Source organism: Athene noctua, chromosome 11, assembly GCF_965140245.1.
Source record: "Athene noctua chromosome 11, bAthNoc1.hap1.1, whole genome shotgun sequence".
NCBI classification, from domain to species: domain Eukaryota; kingdom Metazoa; phylum Chordata; class Aves; order Strigiformes; family Strigidae; genus Athene; species Athene noctua.
The window spans coordinates 10,860,972-10,882,568 of record NC_134047.1 but is presented as its reverse complement, the minus strand read 5'-3'; the positions used below and the strand labels follow the sequence as shown (position 1 = coordinate 10,882,568).

Below are 21,597 nucleotides of genomic sequence, written 5' to 3'. Positions count from 1 at the left end.
AAGTCCAGGTTAAGGCAAGGGGATGTTTTGCTACCTACTGTCCTGCAGAGGAGATCCAGGGCCTCTGCCCCTGCCCAGCTGCAAGAGATGGTGCCTGCTCTGCCCTCCCTCCTCTTCCCTCCAGAGTCCCCATCCCTGCCAGCCCCAAACACCCACCTGAGCTGGTCCGCATCAGCCCAAACTCTGAGTTAAGCAGAAGTGACTCCAAATCCTCCTGCTTTGATCTCTGAGGGAACAAAATGCCAATCTAAGAGTGATAATCCCTAAAGAGTTAAAAGCTTTGTGTTTGCATCCTTGCCTGGTAGAGAGTGGGGATCCCACCAGCCCCTTGAGGCTCTGGGTTTAGCCGTCCCTGCTACTACTTCATGGTCTGCTCTCAGGTTGAAAGATTATGCCTTTCATTAGCAGACTGATTCAAGTAGGCCCATAAATACTCATTTATGTGACATTTACCACGTGGTCAAAGCAGAAGTACAAATCCTGTCTATCTCAATTCTGGCATACTTTTTGGGGAAGGTGAGGGCTGGAAGGCCAAATCTTTTGTGTGTGGGAGCTGTGGTGCATACAGGATCTTGGGTGATCTCAAACACCCATTGCTTTTGCTTGAAGCTGTAGATAGCCAAGAACTGGCTGAATCGCCAGCATACAGTAGGGTAGCCCCAGCACTTCCATTGTGCAGGCTCCTGGGGGACTGTTCTGACTTCTCACAACAGTCAGGCCCAGACTCGGCCTTGGCATCCTTGCCTGGAATCTCCCATTGTGAGATGCATAAAGAAGATCCCAATTCAATTTTCAGTATGTCACCTCTGATAATGATCCTTAATTCAGCCCCAATGCAATATAAAATAGCAAATTCCATTTTAGTTCACTTTTCATTTTCATTCTGCCGTTTAACGATAATTTTTCATTAAGCATCTAATCCTGTCTTAGCGTTTCTCATCAGTAAGGCTCAAGGTGCTTTACAAAACAGGTAAAAATATGACTATTCCAATTAGCCTTATTAAGATGTGGGGTTTGGGCAGCTTCTGCAGATAATATAGGTCATAAATAATTAAGAGTACAATCTAATTAAAAGAAACCCCCAGTTGTAAACCAAACTGCCATACTGAAGAAGCCAGTCTTCAAAGGAATGGCCTCCTAACCTAATCTCCCTGATGAGGAGAGTATCCCATTAACGCACAAATCTTCTCTCTCCTAATGTGTCTGCCCCAACAGCAGGTACTTTCATGTGCCTGTGCAGGACCCAAGGGAGGGAGAGGGTCAAGGAGTTTCAGTGACAAAAAGCAGTTTGGAGAGTGTTCTATTAAAGTCCCTTATCTCATCATTTGAATAAAGGTCTCATGTTTGGAGGCTTACCAAAATGTACAGCCTGAACGGAGCAAGGTTAGGAGTAGAACTGATTTAGTTTTTTAGTTACTGAAAATTAGAAACATTGCTCAAAATGGAGTCTAGAAGATACAAAGAAGGTTGTGGCCTGGATCCAGTTTATACGTGACCTAAATAGAATTCTGACCCCCAAACTTGCTGTGAACACCTTGTCAAATTTCATCAAAGTTGGACACAAACTTTCATGTTTGGGAGTTTAGGCTCTAGATTGCTAGTGCTAAACTGGGTCTGTGTATCCTGACACCTGTGTGTCGCCACGGGAAGCTATCTCAGGACCGCTGTTTATCTACATAATTCAGCAGTAGAGCTATGTGGATGAAATCCTTGTTCTCATTCCAAATACCTGTTGTCACGTATTACTTATTCTGTGGGAATGTTTTTGCTCCAGTTTGTGGTTATGCAGTGTTTAGCGATGACCTAATTGCAATGTTCTCATTAGCCAGAGAAATTTCTGAGTTTGGCTGTATAGTTCACCTTCTCAGTAAGTAAATCATTGGTCCGTAACACTGTCTACCATCAGTACTGTCACATTAGCCACATTTTATGAGGGATCATGAGGCTGGTGAGGGCACATTGAAGCTTGTGTATCTACAACAGCTTCTCACACTTCACCATTGTAATGTTTAACTTAGCTCAGAGTAAGTGCAGACCATCTTGTTGATGAAAATGCCTGAATCTGATGAGCTATAGCAGCTTGCTTACCACTAAAGAAACTGTACCTCTGTTAGTTTGGTGTGGGGTAATTTCCTTGAAAGTTGGTGATATACAAGCAGCTACAAATAAAGCTGAAAAATGCCAGATTGCCTTTCAGACTGTCTCATGATGAGGCTTAATCTTGGCCCGGGAATGCTGGTTTAATTTTCAAATGTAACTCAAAGGAATGTTGGTTGCAAGTTACATTAAAATGAGTCCCTAAGTCCCTTAGGGTCTTGGAGAGACCTATATCTTGTTCCTTCTGTGCTGTAATTTCTTCATTTCTATTGTGTTGAACTGTAGTTCAGTCTCATACGCTGGAAGCTTTGACTAGTAAGGCATGACTGGAGCTCTGAGTAATGCTCGTGGTACCGGAAAGCTACTACAAATGACAGAAGGGAACTTACAGAAATAAGGAAGCAGGGAATGCAGACATTTTGAGCAGCAGAAAGAGGGAGGGTGAGAACAGAAGAAAGGGGGGAGGGACAAAGGAATGAAAAATGTAAAAGAAAAAGCAGGAAGAAAACTAAACCACCACCATTCTAAGTGACAGTCAGTGTGGTGTGGGTGAGGCTTTGCACTTGAACCAGGTTTCCTAAGAACATTATCAGGTGCCACTTATGGGAGGGAGGAGGAGGGAAGAGGATTCCTGGAGAAGTGCATATCCACACAATGAAGTCTTTGGTTTCTTCCCTTGCACATTTGTAGAGCGCTCACGTCTTTCCCTTACCCCAGGAGACATTCCCATTTCCTTTCACTTACCAGTGTTTGGAAGGCGGAAGGAGATGAGGCACTGTTGGGTTCCCTTATTAACTTAATCTGTGGGAAGCCCTACATAAATCATTGAATTTCCTAGTCTTGATAGAATGAGATATTTGTACAGTGAAGTCAAACAGAAGATCGAGGTTCCTGCACAGGGAGGCTTTGACGCTGTTCCAGTCCTGTGCCTGTGACTCTTAATGTGTGCATTTCTTTGAAGTCTGAAGCTTAGGAGTCTGCATTAATGATCAAGGGACAGAGCTGAATACAGAATTTGTACGGTATGAAGGTAAAGGTGTGGGTATGAATGTGGGAAGAGAATATTTAAGAGCAGTCTGGCATATATAGTTAGTAATATTAAAAAAAGTAATCACATTAATTTCCTATTGTTACTCAAGTTTCCAATGCTTTTAGCATCTTCTCATTCCTTGTAGATCAGTGATTTCTTGCTGGGTCCTGTCGTGTCCAAAATACTAACTTCTCTAAAAAGTAGAAGACTTTGAGTTTGAAACCTTTTGTCCTTTTGTGCAATGGGAAACTTGCTCTGATCTGTTATGCAGGAATCTCTGTTCCTCGTGCAGTGTTTTAGAGCACTGTGCTTGGCATTTGGCTGTCACTCTGTCCCACTCAGCCAAGTGTCGGTGATCCCGGAATGCTTAAAAACTTCCTTGCGGCGCTCTGCAGATGTGAAGCTCTTATGAAGTTGAGATTTGTCGGGAGCAAAATGCATTAAAACAATTATTTCTGACTTTGACTTACGACTATGTTAAAACTCACTTATTTTTACCACTGTGTTTGTTCCTTTTTGGGCTTGTAGCTATTTCTGTAATTCAGAAGCTGCTGTTCTCATTTTTTGCTCCATAAAGTAAAATAGTCAAAGTAAAATGCTGTGTATCTTGCTACACTTAATATACAGATATCTACTGACTGAAACAGTGAAATATACCCTGGGTTTCAATTTCTGACCCGCTATTTTAAATGCATTTTCCAGAACTCCACCCTAATTGCTGCTTTTTCTTGATTGAGCAGCAAATCAGTTCCCCTCTAAGCCCCAGGATTACCAAAATTCAGATTTTTCTGAAGAAGCAAAGGTCAGATTTTCAAGACTCACCTTATATGTGGGGACCTCATGAAGCAGATTCTAAGGTGTTTTTTATGTCCTAGCAGAAAGGGAGTTGCTTTCAAAATACTGGCCAGTTGATTTCAGAGCACCAGGGAATTTGCAGTCTTGCTCTGGGTGTCTCCCATGTGATGGAGTGGCACAGACCTACCACAGGGCTTTGGGAGCACTGGGCCCTCCCTCACGGGTACCACTCACACTCCCACAGCCTTTAGTTCAGCCGTGGCTGCACTCTCCACCTGATCAGAGGGTTGGCCGTGCCCTTCAAGTTGAAAAACTGGGGACCCCAGGCCCTTCCGTGTGGATGACCCCTTTCTCCAACCTAATGTTGCTGTTGTAAACTGAATCTTTTCAGCATCCCAGATACTTTGAAGCCATCCTTATTAACAGGTTCCTGAGTGCCTTGCCGGTGTTGAAAGGGAGGGACGGCAGGTCCAGCCCCAGCAATGCCGGACTGAGCTGGGGCAGCGGCTCTGAGCTTGGCAGCCATTCTCCAATAATGGCTTTACTCTGGCTCAAGCAGATAGGGCTGCATTATGAAGTCTCATGTTGTTTGGGGTTTTTTTTAATACACTGAATTTCTTTATGTATTTAATACCATAGGGTAAATGAATATTTATGTAGGTGCCAGAGGTCTTTGGATCAGATATGTCATATACAGCTTTGATCCAAAGCCCGCTGTAGCCCAGAAGAAAAACCCCACCTCTGACATTGTTCTCCCCTCTTGCCCCCATGGAATGAAAAAGACAAATTATTTTAAGCAGTTCAACATGTACTGAGGTTTAGTTTGTTAGCTAAGAAAGAGTATAATGTCCTTCCAAGACTATGTTCAAAACTAAAGAACAAAAAGCTACCTTGAAAAATGGCCATTGGGAAGCAGACCGGCAAAAGCCAAGAAACTTGAGCTCTTTACTAATGAATACTCTGTCCTTAACTCACATTGTCTCTTTTGTTTCCCACACTTTCATGAGCTGCACATGGATTCAATTTGCCAGTCTTTAACCCTTCTTACTGATGCCTGATCTGTGCATAGTTTGGAAACTGGGACAGCTGTCACTTAGGTGCCTGGCTTTGTTTTTATTTTTTCTCCTCCTGATCTGTTTGTCCCTGTGCAGTCTCTGGCTCAGATGCGGTAAAGTAATCCACGAGGGGTGTGGACAAGGCTTGGGTGCGTGCTGGGGAGAGGGAGTCAAAGCTTTTCCAGCTTCCTGGCAAAGGGTGTAACAAAGACGGGTCTGGAAAGCAGGTTTGCTTTGATTAAAACGTAGTAGCATTTCCACTGTGATTACCAGAGGGGAAGATGTTGGTGCTGTGCTAGGACTTTTTTAAGAAGGGCTCTTTTTCTTGGCATAGCTCTAGAATTGATGGAAAGTCAGGGTGGAGCCAAGGGATTTGGCATCATGGGAACTTCTCACACCAGCTTGTCTTTGTGCTACAGCAGAGCAGAAGTGCTTTCTGCAGAGGGAAGCATTAAACATCAGATGTTTATTTGCGACAGTGAAATTTCTTCCAGTGAATGATTGCCTATAGTAAATATACTTCTTAGTAATGACTGTATTGTTTCCAAAAATGCAAGTAGCTCCTAGAGTTGCTGTTTGCTAAACTGATGGGGATCTAATTAATCATCCATTTAAAACAAAAAAAGGCATTCCATGTAAAAAACGTAATGCATTTTTATTCCTCATTTTGTCTCTAGATAACTATTGAACAAAGATCACCAGCAGAGAGTGCTGGTGCTCTTCCAGAATGTGGCAGCCACTTCTGAAATTGATTGTAAAATCTAATCAGACTTTGTTCCATAATTCTATTTTTAGTTTTTCATGTCTGTGAAAAATGTTAATGAGTTATCTGTAACTTGATATCTTGCTGTCTCTAATTATCAATCTTTTTGTAGCTTACTACAGGAGAACATCATTTTTAGGAGTACAACTGTGTGCTCAGAAAAATTATAATTGCCACTTTTTGAAGCAATTATTTAACAGAACTTCATATATTGATGGTTTTTGTACATAACATTATGTCTTCTTTCGTTTAATATTCAAAATGATCTGTTTATTCAGTACAGCTTCTATGTAGTAGAGAAAGATGACCCTGCTCCTACAATTAGTAGAGCTCTGGCATCTATATGGTGCTCATTCTTTCACTGAGACCATACTTTTAACCTTTCCAAGCAATGGAAGGTTGTTTCCAGCCAAAGATTACTTTTGGTTGGGCCTCTTTCAGTTCTCAGTTTTGAGTCTGCTTTTGACATCAATATTAAAAATGAATTGCAAAAGCTTTAAATCGAAAGGCACCCCCTTTCCCCTGTCTCCACAGTAATTATCAATATAGTTGCACCATTATAGGTCCTGGAGGCTTTGAAGAAGCTTGGCTTTTTGGTTTCAAATCAGATTTGTTTTTTCTCCTCTTAATCTTTATGGTCATTGAAATATCAGGATTATCAAGTCTGTTTTTTGCTGCAGAACCTGCCGTGCATCTCACTCTCTTGTGATTTCATACATTCTTTAGTCAATGAGAGCAAACAAAGACTGTTGAAGTGCAGGGCCTCCGTGCCTTACTCTTACAGTTCACTCTGATCCAAGTATGCTGGAAGTGGGGGGAGTCTTTTAATTAATTTCAGTAGATTTTGAAGGGACATCTCTTTTTGAAGAGGCATGGGAGGCAAGAGTGCAGAGAAGCGAGGGAGATGGTCAACTTTTGTACATTAAGGTTGTTAACATCCAGTAGACACCAGTTAAAGGCTTACAGGCCCTTCTTTGGGAGAAGAACAGTGTCTTGTAAGGAAGTCCCTTTGTCCAGACTAACGCTGCTGTCGTTATTTTGCCAAAACTACATTTAAGTCTGAGGGAATGGTGTGTGAATGTGTTTAGAGCCAAGCTGAAACGTGTAATTTGTTTTTCCGTAGTTGTCAGTTGTTTTATCACTCTTCTGGTTACAGAGCTTTCTTCTGAAATTCTGCATAAAAAGGGGCCAAGGTTCAGCAGTTAGAATAATTCTCTTTACAGGTGGTACCTGATCAATCAACTCATGGGTGACACATCACTGCTGACCTCTATATCGCATTTCACTGTGTAAGCTGTTCTTTTCTCCCCCATCTGGTGTAGACCCTTTCCTCACCCAAGGAACCATGCTGAACTTGAGTTACACTCCATTAGAGGTACCATCCAAACTGACATACTTTTAAAAATCTTCACATGCAGTAGCATGCAAAACCTTAGATGAGCAGGAGCCATGTTACAGTGTAAATTGCAATATAGACAGGACAGGAAGTTGGCTATGCCAACTTGGCTAAGTCTCTGTAGCAGTTACTTTTCTCCCAGAAGTTATGTGGTCCAAAAAGTTTTATTATATAGAATTGGTAGAATAATAAACTTGTGTAGAAGGACACAGCAATTACTTAATGAAGGACAGAGGAATACATGCTGCATAGCTATTCCTGCTCTTGTGTTTTGAAAGGTAGCATTTTTCTAGTGATACTGCACATGTCAAGTTTCATGGTAGTAATTTCTGGTGTTGTTGGTCTGTGAATGCCTGTCGTTACCATTTGTAGGTGAATGGTTTTACATGTAATTCATGCCTCAATCTCATCTCTGTCAGATTAATTTTGTTTCTCTTCAGAAATCATATCTGGTCTCCAGCTGTACCCAATGGCAGGACCTGAGAGAGCCTTTCAGGGTTTGTTAGAGCTCAGGGCTGCATATAGCAGCAACATCAAATCCTCTAAATACAACTTAAAATTGGTCATGACAACCCTGAAGGCCCTGGATGCTGTCCAGCCTGGTGATAATATGACAGCAAAAGCTGCAGTGCTGTATGCCCAAGTTCATTGTACGTGCAGCAGCAAGGCAGGTTCTGAGGCTTGTGACTCTGAGACTCTCCAAATCTAGACTGCACTCTCAGCATAACTCTGGACAAACCACTTAACCCTCTGTACCTTGGTGCCTTTTCCACACGTTTTTTTTTTGTGATTCTTACACAGTTTTGAAGTCTTCTAATCTTGTTTTGATCTGTATCCCCTAATGTATTTGTTCGCTTACATCCTTTTCTTCAATGAATATATCTTTCAAACTGACTTTGGCTTCTGTAGCAAGAAATGTACTCTCCCTTCTCAGAATTACCTATTCCTTGCTCCTGCTCACCTAGTAAACTTGGCCTTAGCTCCTCGTCTTCATCATTTTTGCTAATGCTTGCATTACTGTTTGTTTACTGTAGGGCCATTATTTCACCCAACTGGGTATTTACAGACTAGGCAAAGAACCCCTGGCTTTGGTGGTGGTGGTGATGTACTGTCTGGTCCTAAGAACTAAATAGCACTTCTGAGCACTGTTAACAGTTTATTTTTATGTGCAAGAAGAAAAGCTCTGTTAAACTGGCCCAAGATCAGAGATCCACGGAAATTAATTTACACCCCTCTCAGCTGCACTGAATGGACGCAGGACTGAGTGGTGATTTCTCTATGTACATGAGGGATAATATCAGCAGCTTCCTGAGCTCCAGCTGCTGTGGACAAAGGATGGCAGAGTTACAGCGATTCCTGGAGGGAGGAACTTTAAGATGGAGGAATTTTAAAGAATGTGAAGGACAACCTCTTAAAAAATTGTAGGTGGAGCAATTCCAGGTCATCGAAACACTTTGTAAGCCCAAGATTTATTTTCCTACTTTGAACTAGTTGCTGTTGTGGCGTTTATCTTTTGTGCTTTTTAACACATCTACTGTGACCTTTGTGTGATTGCATAAATTGGCCTGAATATGCTGGAATAGTTATTAGGAACCCCTTTCTTGTGTTGTTTCCTGAATTCCCACATTGTGGCGTGATGTGTGTATGGAAACTGCTCGCTTCCTCCACTGGCAGCTGTTCAGATGTGTGCTGGAGCTCCTGAGGACTGGGCTGGGCGGGGAGCTGGGTGAAGGGAGGATGCAGGGGAAGAATATTTTAAGGAAGAGAATGTGGATTTCATGCATCTTTGTTCTTTTCCAGTTCCAATAAAGCTGTTATCTCCAATTGTGTTGGTTAAACATGAGCAGTGCTAGTGCTTTGTAGAATAAACAGCAGCAGATGAGTTCAGGTTAATATGCCTCGGGCAAGGCTAGCTGCTTTTCAGTGTCTGCATTAAGCAATATTTTTACTTTCATGATGACTCTACCTTCTCTCTTTACTCCCCACTATTTTCTTTTAGCATGTGGGAGGGAGACAGGATGTGTGACTGAAAAATAGTTTATAACTCTTTAACTTGCTGTAGCTATGTATTTCCCTTACAACGCCACCCCACAGCATCTAGCAAATATGTGCTTCATTAGCTTGTTCTGCATTGTTTTGGGTTTTTTTTGCATTAGCAAACTGTAAGGTTATGGGATGTTAATGAACTGTTTACATGTGTTTCTACATTTGTTCCACTGAAATGTTCTAATGAATGAATGTCAGTTACGAGGGGAAAAAATAGATGTCTATATATGCTGCATTTGGGATTTCTGAAATTTGACTTCCAGAATTTTTTTCCAGATCTTTCTTTTCAATGTTAAGAGTTAGAAATGTTGGAAAGGATTTGTTTGCTTGGAGCAATTAAAAGGTAAATGGCTGAATCGTGTTATCTTCTCACACAAAGAGCCCTGATGAACTCTGGTAGGCCAAGTTTCACAGTGCAAGGATTTGACATGTGGCCAGTTTTTGCACATTTAGTACTTTTGGAATCTGGTGTCATCTTATGGCCAAACCTTACCAAACTGGGGCTACTTAATGGGCTTAATATTAGTGTGTTAAATCAGCTGTGGACACACCATGACAGCTTCTCTTGTTTTTTGCTTTGCTCTTTCTTGAAATTACAAGTTAGTGAACACGAGCCAGGAGCCAGGTAGAAGCTGTCAGTCGGAGATTGTCCTCTGGAGTCACCTCACGGTGGGAGGATTCGAGTGCATTGTATGCGAAAGCCAGAGGAGGAGGTGGATTGTGAGAAAGGCAAAGGTACCATTGTTTGTACACTAGTACGTCACCATTGAAGGACCAGTTTGTTATCTCGGGCCTTGTTTAGATGGGAGATTTGCCCTGATTACAGGCATCAGGCTGGGAGAAGTTAACGCTGCTTAGCCCATTTCAGAACAAGAGCTTTGTCTCTCTCACCCAGAAGTTGGTACCGCTGCAGAGATGACCGTGTTATTGCCATTACCAAGTGCTACTGGATCTTCCAAAACAGGGAGACCGTCTTAACCCTTTCTTTTTGTCAGTGTTTTAGTATCCTTTTACTGACATTCTTTAGATGGGGAGACATGGAGAAAGGTGCTGTATTCTTAAAATCAAACTATTTTTAAAGTTGAAATTTTACAGTGTGGTTCCAGGCACTAAAGCCTTCCACAAAGACCACCTCTGAGTCGGGCTACCATATTTTATCGTGTGGTAAAATGATGAAACACAGCAAAATCGTGGCTGCATTTGGGAAAATGCTGACGTCTCTTCCATCTCCTCTTTCCACATCAACCGTTAGATGTGGCTGTGGCAGGATAATAGAGATCCGGGGGTGTTTCCTGTTGTGATGGACCGAGCCTTGGAAGACTTTTCAATGTATATTTTAGTTTTCAGCAGAACATTATATACAGGGAACTCCTTTAACACCCTGCTTATATGCAGTTAGTTGTGATCAGTTCTTGCCACGCTTTCAATTGTTTTCAGCATTTGGCCAGCAAAAAGCGGGTGAGTCACATCCCCTGGCATAAACCCGCTGAACTCCACTGACTTGGGGAGCGGTTCCGACACCTCGGGGCCAGCTCCCGCTCCCGCAGGCGCCCGAGTGATGAGGGACCTCAGACGAACCCTCGTCGCCCTCCGTGCGGAGCTGCGGGCTGCGGCAGGGCCGGCGCAGGCGCTCGCAGGCACGTTACCGGCTGGCGCGGCCGGAGCTCCTCGGGGCCCGCCGCCCGGCAGACCGGGGGCAGGGCAGCGGCCTGCGCGCCCCGCCAGCCTCCCGCCCGCCGCTGCCGCCCGGAGCTCGCTCCTGCGGGGGCCAGCGGCGGCTCGGCGCCGCTCTCCCGGGACGGCACCGGCCTCCCCGCCGCCGCCGCCCCGCGCTCCAGGGAGGCCGTGGCCGGCGGCGGAGCGACGGGCGGGGCGGGGCGGGCGGCGGGGGGCGGTCCCCGGGCGGGGCGGGGGCGGTGGGGCGCTTCCTGCCCGCCCTGGCGGAGCGCCGGCCCGCGGGGCGCCCGCGCCGCAGAGCGAGGCGGAAGGAGGCGGAGGAGGGAGCGGAGCGGCCCGGCTCTCCCAGCTCTGCCCTGCCCTGCCCTGCCCTGCCGGTGGGAGCCTGCTGCCGCCCCAGCCCAGCGTCCGGCCCCGCGGCTCCTCCGTGCTCGCCTCGCCCCGCTGCGCACAGGTAACCGCGGAGAAGGAGGCGCGGAGCGGAGCGGAGCGGAGCAGCCTCCCCCGGCCGCGATGCTGCGGGCCGCTCTTCCCTGCCGGGGCCGCGGGCGCTGCGAGTGCCCCCGCTGGCGCTGCCACTGACAGCGGAGACTGTGCCGGGCCACCTCCGCCGGGACGCAGACTTCCTCTTCTTTTTGTTTGTTCTGCCGTTCTTGAGATACCGCTATCCGGGAGGTCCTCTCTGACTGTATTGGATTTTTACCCAGCTATCTTGATTGCCTGTCTGAAAGTATATTTATTTTTAATAAAAAAATCGAGCCACAAATCCAGTTCACATCACGTTCCCCTTTCTGTGGAGTCCGGTTTATTTCTGCAGTTAAAAAAGTTTACTCCCCCCCCCCCTCCAATTTTATTGACACTGAGGATGAAGAAGGATTTGCAAATGAAAGCGCCTTGAAATACAACATCTTTTGGAGAGAGCTCTGCAGTTCGCCTGTTGAGTCTCGAATTCCACCCTTTGCCCTTGCTGAATCCACTGTTCTGCCCTTTACTCTCTGGGGTAAAAAACCAAACAACAACAACAAAAACCCGAGGGGAAAAAAATACCTTTGGCAGCAGGGAAGCTTTGTGTGACTGACCCAACGAGCTACAAGTGTCCAGTTTCTGAAAAGAAGAAAACCCTTTTGTCTTCAGCAGATCAGTAGGTAAGAGACGTGCTCATGGCGCAAAAGACTCGGCATTCATTCTTGCAGCCTAAACCTGGGAGTTAGGCTGACTTTCTTCTCTGTCAGCTTTTGCCCATCACTTCTCTCCTTCTGTAAAGATTGCTCTTCATCTTGCAAAATTCTTGCAAAAAAATACACTCGTCCACCCGTTTCACCACTGGCGGTAGATAGCCAAAAATTAGTAGTGATGTGTGTAATTGGATAAAGTAAAATTCTGTGGAAGTTGCTGGAGTGGGTTTGTGTCAGGCAGTGTTTGAAAGCAGCCGCGTTTCTTGTGGTGTTCTTTTCTTTGAGAAAATAATCACAGTCATTGTGTTTGTTATCCACGTGTTGAGATTGTCTTTGCTCGTCATGCTTCACAGAGAAGCATGTATGTGCATTTATGTATGCACGCGTGGAAACAGGGCTTCCACAATCAGTTGAGATTTCTTCTTTCACACTGGAATTTGTTTTACATCAAGTGCTTTACTACTGTGTCACAAGGTGTAAAAGTGTTGAACCACCGTAATTAACACGCCTTAACAGATTACTGAATGTGGCTGGGAACATGCTTGGCACTGTACAGAGTGAGTATGAGGATATGTTTTCTTTGTTTTGAGATTTTTTTGAAAGTAAGACTGAAAACGCAGCAGGGACATGTGCACATAATAACTGGATGGAGGCCCAGTCTCTGTGCAGGGAAACATATTTTGTAGCATACTTCTTTCTGTAGGGGCCAAGTGCTGGATCTGTGCTGTATTTCCAATTTCCCTTCTCCCTCAGCTCTGTACCCACATACCCACTGCCCCACGGCCAGAGTTTCATTGCTACCAGCCCATTGTGCAGGGAAGGACCTGTGGAATTTTGTGTGGCTGGTAGTAGGACTCCTCTTTGCAGGGAGGATTATATTGTTCCCCGTGGAAACACACAGCATCCTCCGGCAGGAGGATCTGGCTGTTCATATGGTAAAACCAGCCTTGACATCATCCTTTCCCCACTGTGTGGGTTTTTTCCTGTAGATGATACAGGAAATGCTACATATTGGTCTGTTGTGGTCTCTGTTGCTCCTTCTCTTCCCCCCACCCCTTTCCTGGAGTGATTTCTGTGGGAAAAGAGAGTAGAAAAGGTGCCTTAGAAGGGGGGCACCTAGTCAGCTCTGAACTGATGGACCCTCAGAGAACTGAGGGTGCCTCAGGCTCTGCTGGGGTGCAACAGCCAGCGGGGCACCTTGCGAGGGGACTGGGGTAGATGGCTGAGCTGGATCCATCTTGGGGGAGAGGACATGGCATAAGTTTTGGCTGCTGTCTCACTTTTTTCTGCTACCCTTGACTTTTTCTGGGGACTGAGCCTTTCTGTCAAGTCAGGGTGGGAACACAAGAATCATCTTCTCAAGCTTTCTGTACACCCTTGTGCTGCTCCTGTGTGAGCAATGGGCAGCATCATGTCAGTTTTTCAGGGCTGATATAAAAACATGAACCCTACCATCAAGACCGTGACCCCGTTAAATCTTTGGGTCAGACTTTCACCAGGGTTACCTCAGTGACTGCACCTCCTAGGCGTAGGGTCATGAGCTGACCCTGGAAAAAATTGTCCCACAGTTGAAGTTGCACGTTCCTCAGGGCCACTTGGTCTCCTCTTTTTCTCCAGGACACTTATTTGCACATAACCCCTGTCCTTAAAACATTCCTGGGAGCCACAAACACAGAATGATTTGTTTCTGCTCTAGCCCTTTCCTGAAGAAAGGATAGGATTACCAGGAGGAGGGAAAAGGGCACCTGGTCTTCCCCCAAGCTTGTTGTCTCTGGTTCTAGAGGTGTTTTGCAGGCAGCACTGCCTGTCCTGGGGAGGAGGCTGGAGGTGGAAAGGAAGCTGGGCAGTGTGGATTAGGCAGAATGGGCCATGGGATTGTGGTAGTGCTGGCACCTCATCGTGGTATTGTTTGGCATGACACCTTTAAATTGTGATGGCTGGTTAATATACTGATAGTGTGGTTCATCATTCTACCTGTTTATGATGAACATGACTTCAGATTGTGCCATAAACATGGGATAATCAAAGTATTGGTCTTTGCAATTGAAGCATGCGTGAGCGACTTTAGACTAATGTGTGCTTTGTAGCACAGAATGCCGCAGCTGGGCCACAAGGTTTTCATATGTAATACAAATGTATAAAAATTCTCTGTAGTCTGTGATACAGCTCAAAGGGCAGCTGATTTAGACGTACTTGAGGGTTAAGGTCAGGAGATCACATTCCATAGGTTACTAGATGAAAGTGCTTGAAGAGGGTATAGCATAAATATTTGATTCATATAGAAGGGATTGGTGCAAATCCTTTTGTCCCTTCTCCAAAGATGTTCTGTAGCAAAAGCACTGTTACGAGAAAAATAACCACCAAACAGAAAACTTGTAAATTCTTTGTGCTAGAGGAAGTAGGATGGTAGCATGGTGTATTATTGTTGAGTTCCACTAAAATTCTTCTTGTGGGATACACCATCTTCAAGAACAGCTAAGAGAACTAATGTTTTTAAATGTGAAATGACTCATAATGCATGGGCTCTTGAAGTTGGGTTTAACATTGTATGCAAACATTGCCAGCTGGTGGGGATCTTTCTGGATAAATAAGAACTATATTTGTACAAGAAGGCTTGAATGATGTATTTCAGATGCATCCTGATTAGCATAAGCTATTCACTTTGCAAAAGAATAGCAAGAATCCCAGAAGTATAGATAATTTAATAGTTCTCTTGTTCTCTTTATTCTGTTTTTCATCAGCAGACTGACCAGTCTTTTTGTTTATTTAGAAATAAGGTTACACTGCTTTACTGCCATGTTTTCCTAACCATGACGGTGAAATTGAGAATTTGCAACCCACAAGTTCTCAAAGCATAAACACTTCTCTTCTTCTGTCCCTTCCTTTTGTCTCCAGTGAGTGTAATGTGATTTTTTTTGGGGGGGGGTGGTGGGGTGGTGGTGTTGTTTTGTGATGGAACAACTTGCACTATTTAATTCTGTATAGCACCCAGCACAAAGATATCTTGGTCTATGTCTTGGGCTGACTGTGACTACAATGAATGAACAGCTGAAGTAAAATTTCAGCTCATTAAAGGCTTTATTTTCTTAATGTGGAGCAAAATCTGATGTACATTTAGGTTGTTCCTGTATTAATACAGAGATAAGTCTTTAATTCGAGAATTATCAACAGTCCAAGTGTATGTTAATGTATAAATACTGTGAATAAATATATCTGTTCATACCTCTCTTGGGGCAGAGCTATTGTTTTGCAGTTCTTGCTTCATTCTCACTGACAGGCTTTAAAGAGCTGCAGAACTGTAACCTGACAGGAAGACAAAGCCCATTATAAGAAAGTTCTTACATGTTAAGAGTTTGTATTAGACTAAAACCTGTCTCCAAACACCTGTAATTTATGAGATTCTCCATTCAGTGCAGAGTATGGTGTATGTTAGGTTCTGTTCTGAATTAAAAAGAAAACTGTGACCTTGTTCTTGGCAAAAGGTTCTTGGATTATTAGATGTTCCCACTTTGGGGTGAAGTGTAAATGCTTTCAGAATTAAGTAAGATGCCTGTTTTCCCCCATCTAACTGTTCTTGCACATTCTGATATTTCAAGGTATTTTCAGACACTCGTTTTTGAAGAAGTCTTCTCAAAGGTTTCCTAATTGGATCTTTTTTCCTCTTTGCTATTGTGGACAATATAGTGGGAGTGGAATGTCCTTGGTTGCCAATGTTTGCTGCTAGGTATCCCCCTTCCATGGAGACCAAATGTTTATAATAGTGTGAGAACAGCCATTCTTGGTGATTGGCAATAAGGTTCAAGGCTCTCTTTCTCCTATCCACTGAAATACAAGAGAAGACTTGGATCTCTTGGTTCTTCATAGAAGTGTTCCAAATTGCCTGTTGCTGGGGTTATAAAGTTTCAGGAAGCACTAGAGGATTTGTCAAAATGATTTAGTCCATTGTGTTCAATCTGGGCCACAACCGATTTCTCTAAGCTCATTTTCTGCTTTCAGGAATTCTTTGCTTGTCTTACTTTCTGATGAGTATTTACTTTCTAGGTTAGACTTTCATCTAACTCTTATGCCTGGTCTTCTCTCTGTATGTGCCCCATATATGGCATCATCATATTGTAGGCTTTAAATCATTGTCTTTGTGAAAGAACAGGCACATAGCTGCCCTGTGAGTCCAGTTTGGCTGTAGGAGCTTCTCAGTTGTTAAACCCTTTTCAACAGGAGAGAGTGTATTCCCAAAAAAGCTCTGGAATGCAGTGCCAGCCACAGGAAGAATTGCATACTGCAGCCTCCATGCTATGGCCATACCTTCAGCTTTTGCAAAAGTATTTGGTTCATGCTTTGAACAGATCTGATGCTGCAGTTGTGTCCACGTGCAAATACTGTACTGTATGGAGAACTCTGAAGTCAGCAAATATCCCAATTGCTTGGCTCTCCAGAATATCCTTGAAATGTAATCTTCAAGACAGAAAAAAAAATCTCAACAATTTTGGGGAATAATAATGTAAAGGAGCTCCTAGGAGTAATTAATTCTTAAATGTGCAATATAATATTTGTTTTACTTGCCTGTAAATGAAAGGAGTTTTTCAGGTTTTCAGGGTTAATGGAATTTGTGTTTACCTCGACACTTGGGTGTAATTTTTTTAAGTACAAATATATTTAGAATTACCTGTGTATAAATGGCTACTCAGAGCAAACCGGACATTTAATGTGAGTGGGAGATTGGTGGATGAGGAATGAATAGGTGAATGAATAGGAACGGAAAAGAAAAAGTCATGGACAAAACAAAAACCTGAGAACAAAATTAAAAGGCCTGTGGAAACAGAGTTCTCAGAGCCTTAAAATCATGTCTTAGTAGAGTAGTGGTTATGTGAGATGCTTAGCTTAAGCAAAGGAAGAACACGTGTTGGAGTCTCCTGTAGTTAGTGCCTGGGGATCATGAGTTGTGGTCATCCTTCATGATGGTTGTTCGATGTGTCATGCTTTGTTGGGAGCAGCTCCTGTATTGCTAGGTCGGTGCTGGAAAAGTGAGTGCTCTCTCCTGTTTCTAATAGCTGAATCGTCTCATATTTTACTGGCACGCAGTCTGCATTCTTGGTCCTGCAGGAGGGGTTCAGAGATAAATACTGCCATTCATACTGGTTGCTTTTTTTACTTTCTCATCCACTCATAGAATGACTATTGTCTAGTTTGGTTGTGTCTAAGCTTAAAATAACCTTTTAATTTTTTTAATACTAAATATTTGAAAATCTTTGGGAGTTTGGAGAGGTCTCTTGTCATTTTCCTTGATAACTATTGTTGAACTATATAAAGTTCATCAGTATTGGTTAGAATATAGAACCAGAACTTTTTTAAAACCATGAAAAAGTTCACAGATACAATAAAATTGTTTTTTAAAGGCCTTGCTATTATTTGTATTAGCAAAACACAGTGTCTAGTTGTAGACCAAGATGTTGAGCAGTTCTCATGAATGTCTATGAACTAAGCCAATTAATTTTTTTGTTTAATGAATTAATTAACATTTGTATGACCTTATCTAAGAGTTGTATCACAGTAATGTTTGTTTGTTTTAAAATGCTTTGTGACTCTACACAACTTGTTTTTTAAAAGAATTACTTAATCTTTTAGGATTATTTACTGTAACCCTCAAGGAAAGTAATTCCACATTTCAGTGACTTTGTTCACTTCAGGGTTTGGTGGACTCTTCCTGCTGTTCTAATTTGGGTGGTTCTGTGTGCAGCTGAAACAAATTTTATTGCTTCAGACTAGGGCTAGCCTGTCTTGTTGTGGGGCTTGGGAAAAACAGGCTGAGAAAAAATATCTTCCTAATTTTTCCATTGTCTTTTTGGAAAGAAACAAAGCTGAAACCTCCTCCATATGTCTGGAGACACAGAACATGAAAACAGTGTAAGATAGGCTGTGGAGGTGCAAAAGGAATTGGTAATCTATAGTTTACTGAAATCATCACAACTAAATGCTGATATTAATATTAGGTAAAAACAAATTTGAAACACTTTTTACTGCAAAATGCTGAATGTTGAAGAGACTGAGAGCAGTTTTGTAGTCTAAGGTAAGATCAGGGAACTGTAGAGACCAGACAGAAAAGAGCACTCCAAAGTTACCAAAAACCCCACAGCTTTTACTCTTGCCAAGTTGGGGTCAGGTGTGGAGCACTCAGATTTTGTTTTAAAAAAGAGTAAGTAATAAAAAAATCTTAGCACCCGTGGGGGAAGAGTGGATTTACCACCTGGCAAAAGACTAGTGCGTTTCTGATTTGGAGAAGTAGGGATGGCAAGAGAAAGTTTGTATGGGAGGTCACTGGCCCCATCCCAAACTGCGCAGGTAGCATTTTGAAGAGCTGTTTCCATGGAGCAATCTCAAAAGGCTGAAATGGAGATCAGGGCCCGAGATGGTGCTTGTGGGAGGCTGACAGCTCTGAGGGAGCACTTCAGCTATGTGCTGCCTTGCGAGACACAGGATAGCAGGTTTTCCAGGCTGAGTGAGGCCCTAGCACTCGCATTCCTCAGACGGTGGAGAGCTCAGTGCATTTCCTGCTGCAAGCACTGCTGGCATTGACCACAGCTCTGAATGAGAGCTGGGGCATAGTTAATTATTTTGGATTTGTGCTTAAGGAGCAACATGTTACCTGTGGTTTCTGCGTATTCAGTGAAGTTCATTTTAGCACATCTCAGTGTTTAAGTGGAGTAAGATCACACACAGTGTGTTATTAGTTGCTGACACTGCACCACCAAAACACAAATATGCAGATTTCCTTCATTAGGGGGATATTGTGTAGCTCTAACTTTTCTTTTTTTCTGCAGCTGCTAGGGATACCTTGCAGAAGTATCTTTTCCAGCTGTAGAAAATACTCAGAAAGTTCCCCTGCCTTCTGCTTGCACAAGTTCTGGGCTGCCTACATCCTCAATCAAAAACATTTTTGCAGGATCTATGCTTAAAATATTTGCTGCTCCACTTACTGTGAAAAATCTTTCTAGTAGTGATGAAGTTTATATGAGCAAGGAAAAAGTTTTGCTGGTGTGGTTTACACAAGATTTCCTAAGTAATACACCTAAAAACAACTATTTCCTAGTGTAACTGCATCTGCTTTAGAGTGGTTGCGGGAATAGTTACATTGAAAGAAATCAATTCCCTGAGTGACATAGTTGTGGCAACAAAAACATAAATGTAAGCCAGGACTTAGCCAATCAGTGCTGTGCTAAAATGTAATAGTAGTATCTTCTTCCCAGTGTGGTGGTGAGGCTTAATTAATCATCTTACAAGTAATTAAAGGTTTTTACAAGGTGCACATGAAAAAGCCAGGTGGTTATGATAACAGAACAACACCAAAACCACTTTTATAACATCCTTGCTTTCTAAAAATTTGGTGGTCTGGATCTTCTGTTGGATTTTACTTTTAAATACTCATTAAGATCACAAAATGGGTTTGCTTCATGATACTGGGTTGTCCCCAGTACTGTATTAGGTTTGTTCCCTTCCTTGAGCCACAGCGTCTCAGAATGAGCATTTCCAGCTGCCAGTTAGGCCAAATGACAACTGATGTTACCTGTATTTCAAATGTTTATTTTTACAAAGAAAAAAAAAAAGCAGCCCTTTGAAAAAAGGAAGGGCCATGCCTTCTTGCTTTTCGTATTCTGTAACTAGTTCTGTTAAATTCTGTAAAACTGCTTTGTGAAATAAGAAGAGCTCCTCCATATGGGGGCTTAAAATAGTTTAAATTGTGGTAATGCAAGAAAAAGCCAGAAAATTCCATGCCAAAGTTAGGCCATAGTGATTGTTTTCTTCTCTACACACTTTTCCACCTGCAGTTTTTATTTGTGTCAACTTACAGTACAAATTTTCAGGACTTGACAACCGACATGTGAGGAAAAACTACCTTAAGGTAGCATAAAACAGATATATGTTTGGGGGTTGTATTTCCGTTGTTTTCAGGACTTAAGATTTTAGGTTTGAATTTTGACTTTATTTTTAATGCAGATGGTGATTCTAATCTTTTTTTATCTCACCAGCAATTAAAACAGCCTGATCCTATCGGTAGGGACAAATGATGCACTGTCAACATTCTGCTCCCTTCTGATAATGCACATGAAACTGGTTTGCGTGTTTGAAGATTACATTTTACTCTCACATGGTTTTCATTATCTGAGAGCCCCGAGGAGAGGCCTGGACTAAATCAGTGAAGGAATGGAGAAACCACACAATGCAATGAAAATGGTGCTGAGGCATACTTGGGATAGTTGTGGGACAGGGGCTGCTGACGACAGAAGCAGGGCGCTGCCTGAGTGCTAGCAGCAGCAAGAAGTGGAGCCTTCTTAAAAGACAAAACAGAATGATGTTGAATTAAAATTGTGGCTTGTGTTTACAACAATTCCCCAATTCTACAAGGATAATTACTGGAAATCTGTGAAGTTCGAAGCAGATGATTCTTGCTCGGTATGTGCTGGGAGGCAGTCGTCTGAAATGAGATCTGATGTGACTAAACCTGTGTAAACTTAATCTGATTTTATCAAGAAGACATCTAAAAGGTGAGATCTTGGCCTTTGTGAAGTTAATAGCAAAGCTTCCGTTGCTTGTGCTGGAATTAGTGTTTCAATAAATATGCAGAAATTGTGGTACCTGCCACTAAAGGGTTGTCTCTCTGCAGATGTATGACTAGCTCTTGGTAGTGCTGCATAACAATTTAAGTAACTGAGTGGTGTCATGTATTCATGGAGAAATATTCCCAATAAAAACAGCTGAATGAATATACATAGAATGGTTTTGCTATTAGACCAGTATATTCAGAATAAGTTCTCTTGCCCCCTGACTTTTGAAATTTTATGGACGAACTTGAAATTCCATAGCATTCTTATCAAAATGCTTACAAGCCATGAAGCATTCATATTTATACCAGGCTTTTTACGTGTTTGTTGGGTATTTTTCCCTTTGTAATATAAAACCTAAGTTATGTTAGTGAAGATTGTAAGTACTTGCCTGTGAAGAAATTGATACTTAATAGTGAAGGAGCACTAATTCAAAGGTCAACTAAGGTCTTAGTTTTTTCCTTAGAAATGTTATTTAGAGGGGGTCTTCCTATGTTGATGTCTTGACTTACTTATCTCAAGCCAGACCTAGCAACTGCTGCTTTTTCTTCAGGCCTGACAGGCTTTCTCTTGATGTTTTGTGCTGAAATCCTAATACCATTAGCATTTGAGGAGAATGATTAGTGGCTCTCAGTGAGGCAGTCTAGTTCTTGCAGAAGGTGGACTTGGTTTGGCCCGAACAGTTGTTAGAACTGTGATCAACCTTTGGGTGTTATGGTGGCCTCTCGCTACAATTTCTTGATGATCTAATATAATGGGTATGCATATTATTTGCACCCCTCCGGGTGACATTGTTCTTGTTTTTAGTCAAAAGAAGGAAGTTTTTCTCGTTTGCCCAGTGACTCTGTCCTTCTGGTATGAAGATGAGTAATGTTGGCACGGCTCCATGCACCTGCTCAGTGCCACCCTCAGATCACCTGAGCCACAGTCAGCAGATCTAGGCAAGCAGGGACAGGATGGTTGAATGAA

At 42.8% G+C, this 21,597-nt stretch overlaps 1 protein-coding gene across 2 annotated transcripts in view; it reads left to right on the top strand.

Moving 5' to 3' along the window:
* AMOT (angiomotin) overlaps positions 1 to 21,597 on the top strand; it is a 65,162-nt gene that overhangs the window by 852 nt on the left and 42,713 nt on the right. Inside the window, exon 1 of one of the 2 annotated variants that reach the window (XM_074914989.1) lies at positions 11,169 to 12,004. The exons of the other annotated variant lie outside the window; for it this stretch is intronic. The gene's annotated coding sequence lies outside the window, so the exon portion shown is untranslated. Of the gene's footprint in view, positions 1 to 11,168; positions 12,005 to 21,597 lie in introns of those variants that run through there. 2 annotated transcript variants of the gene reach the window in all.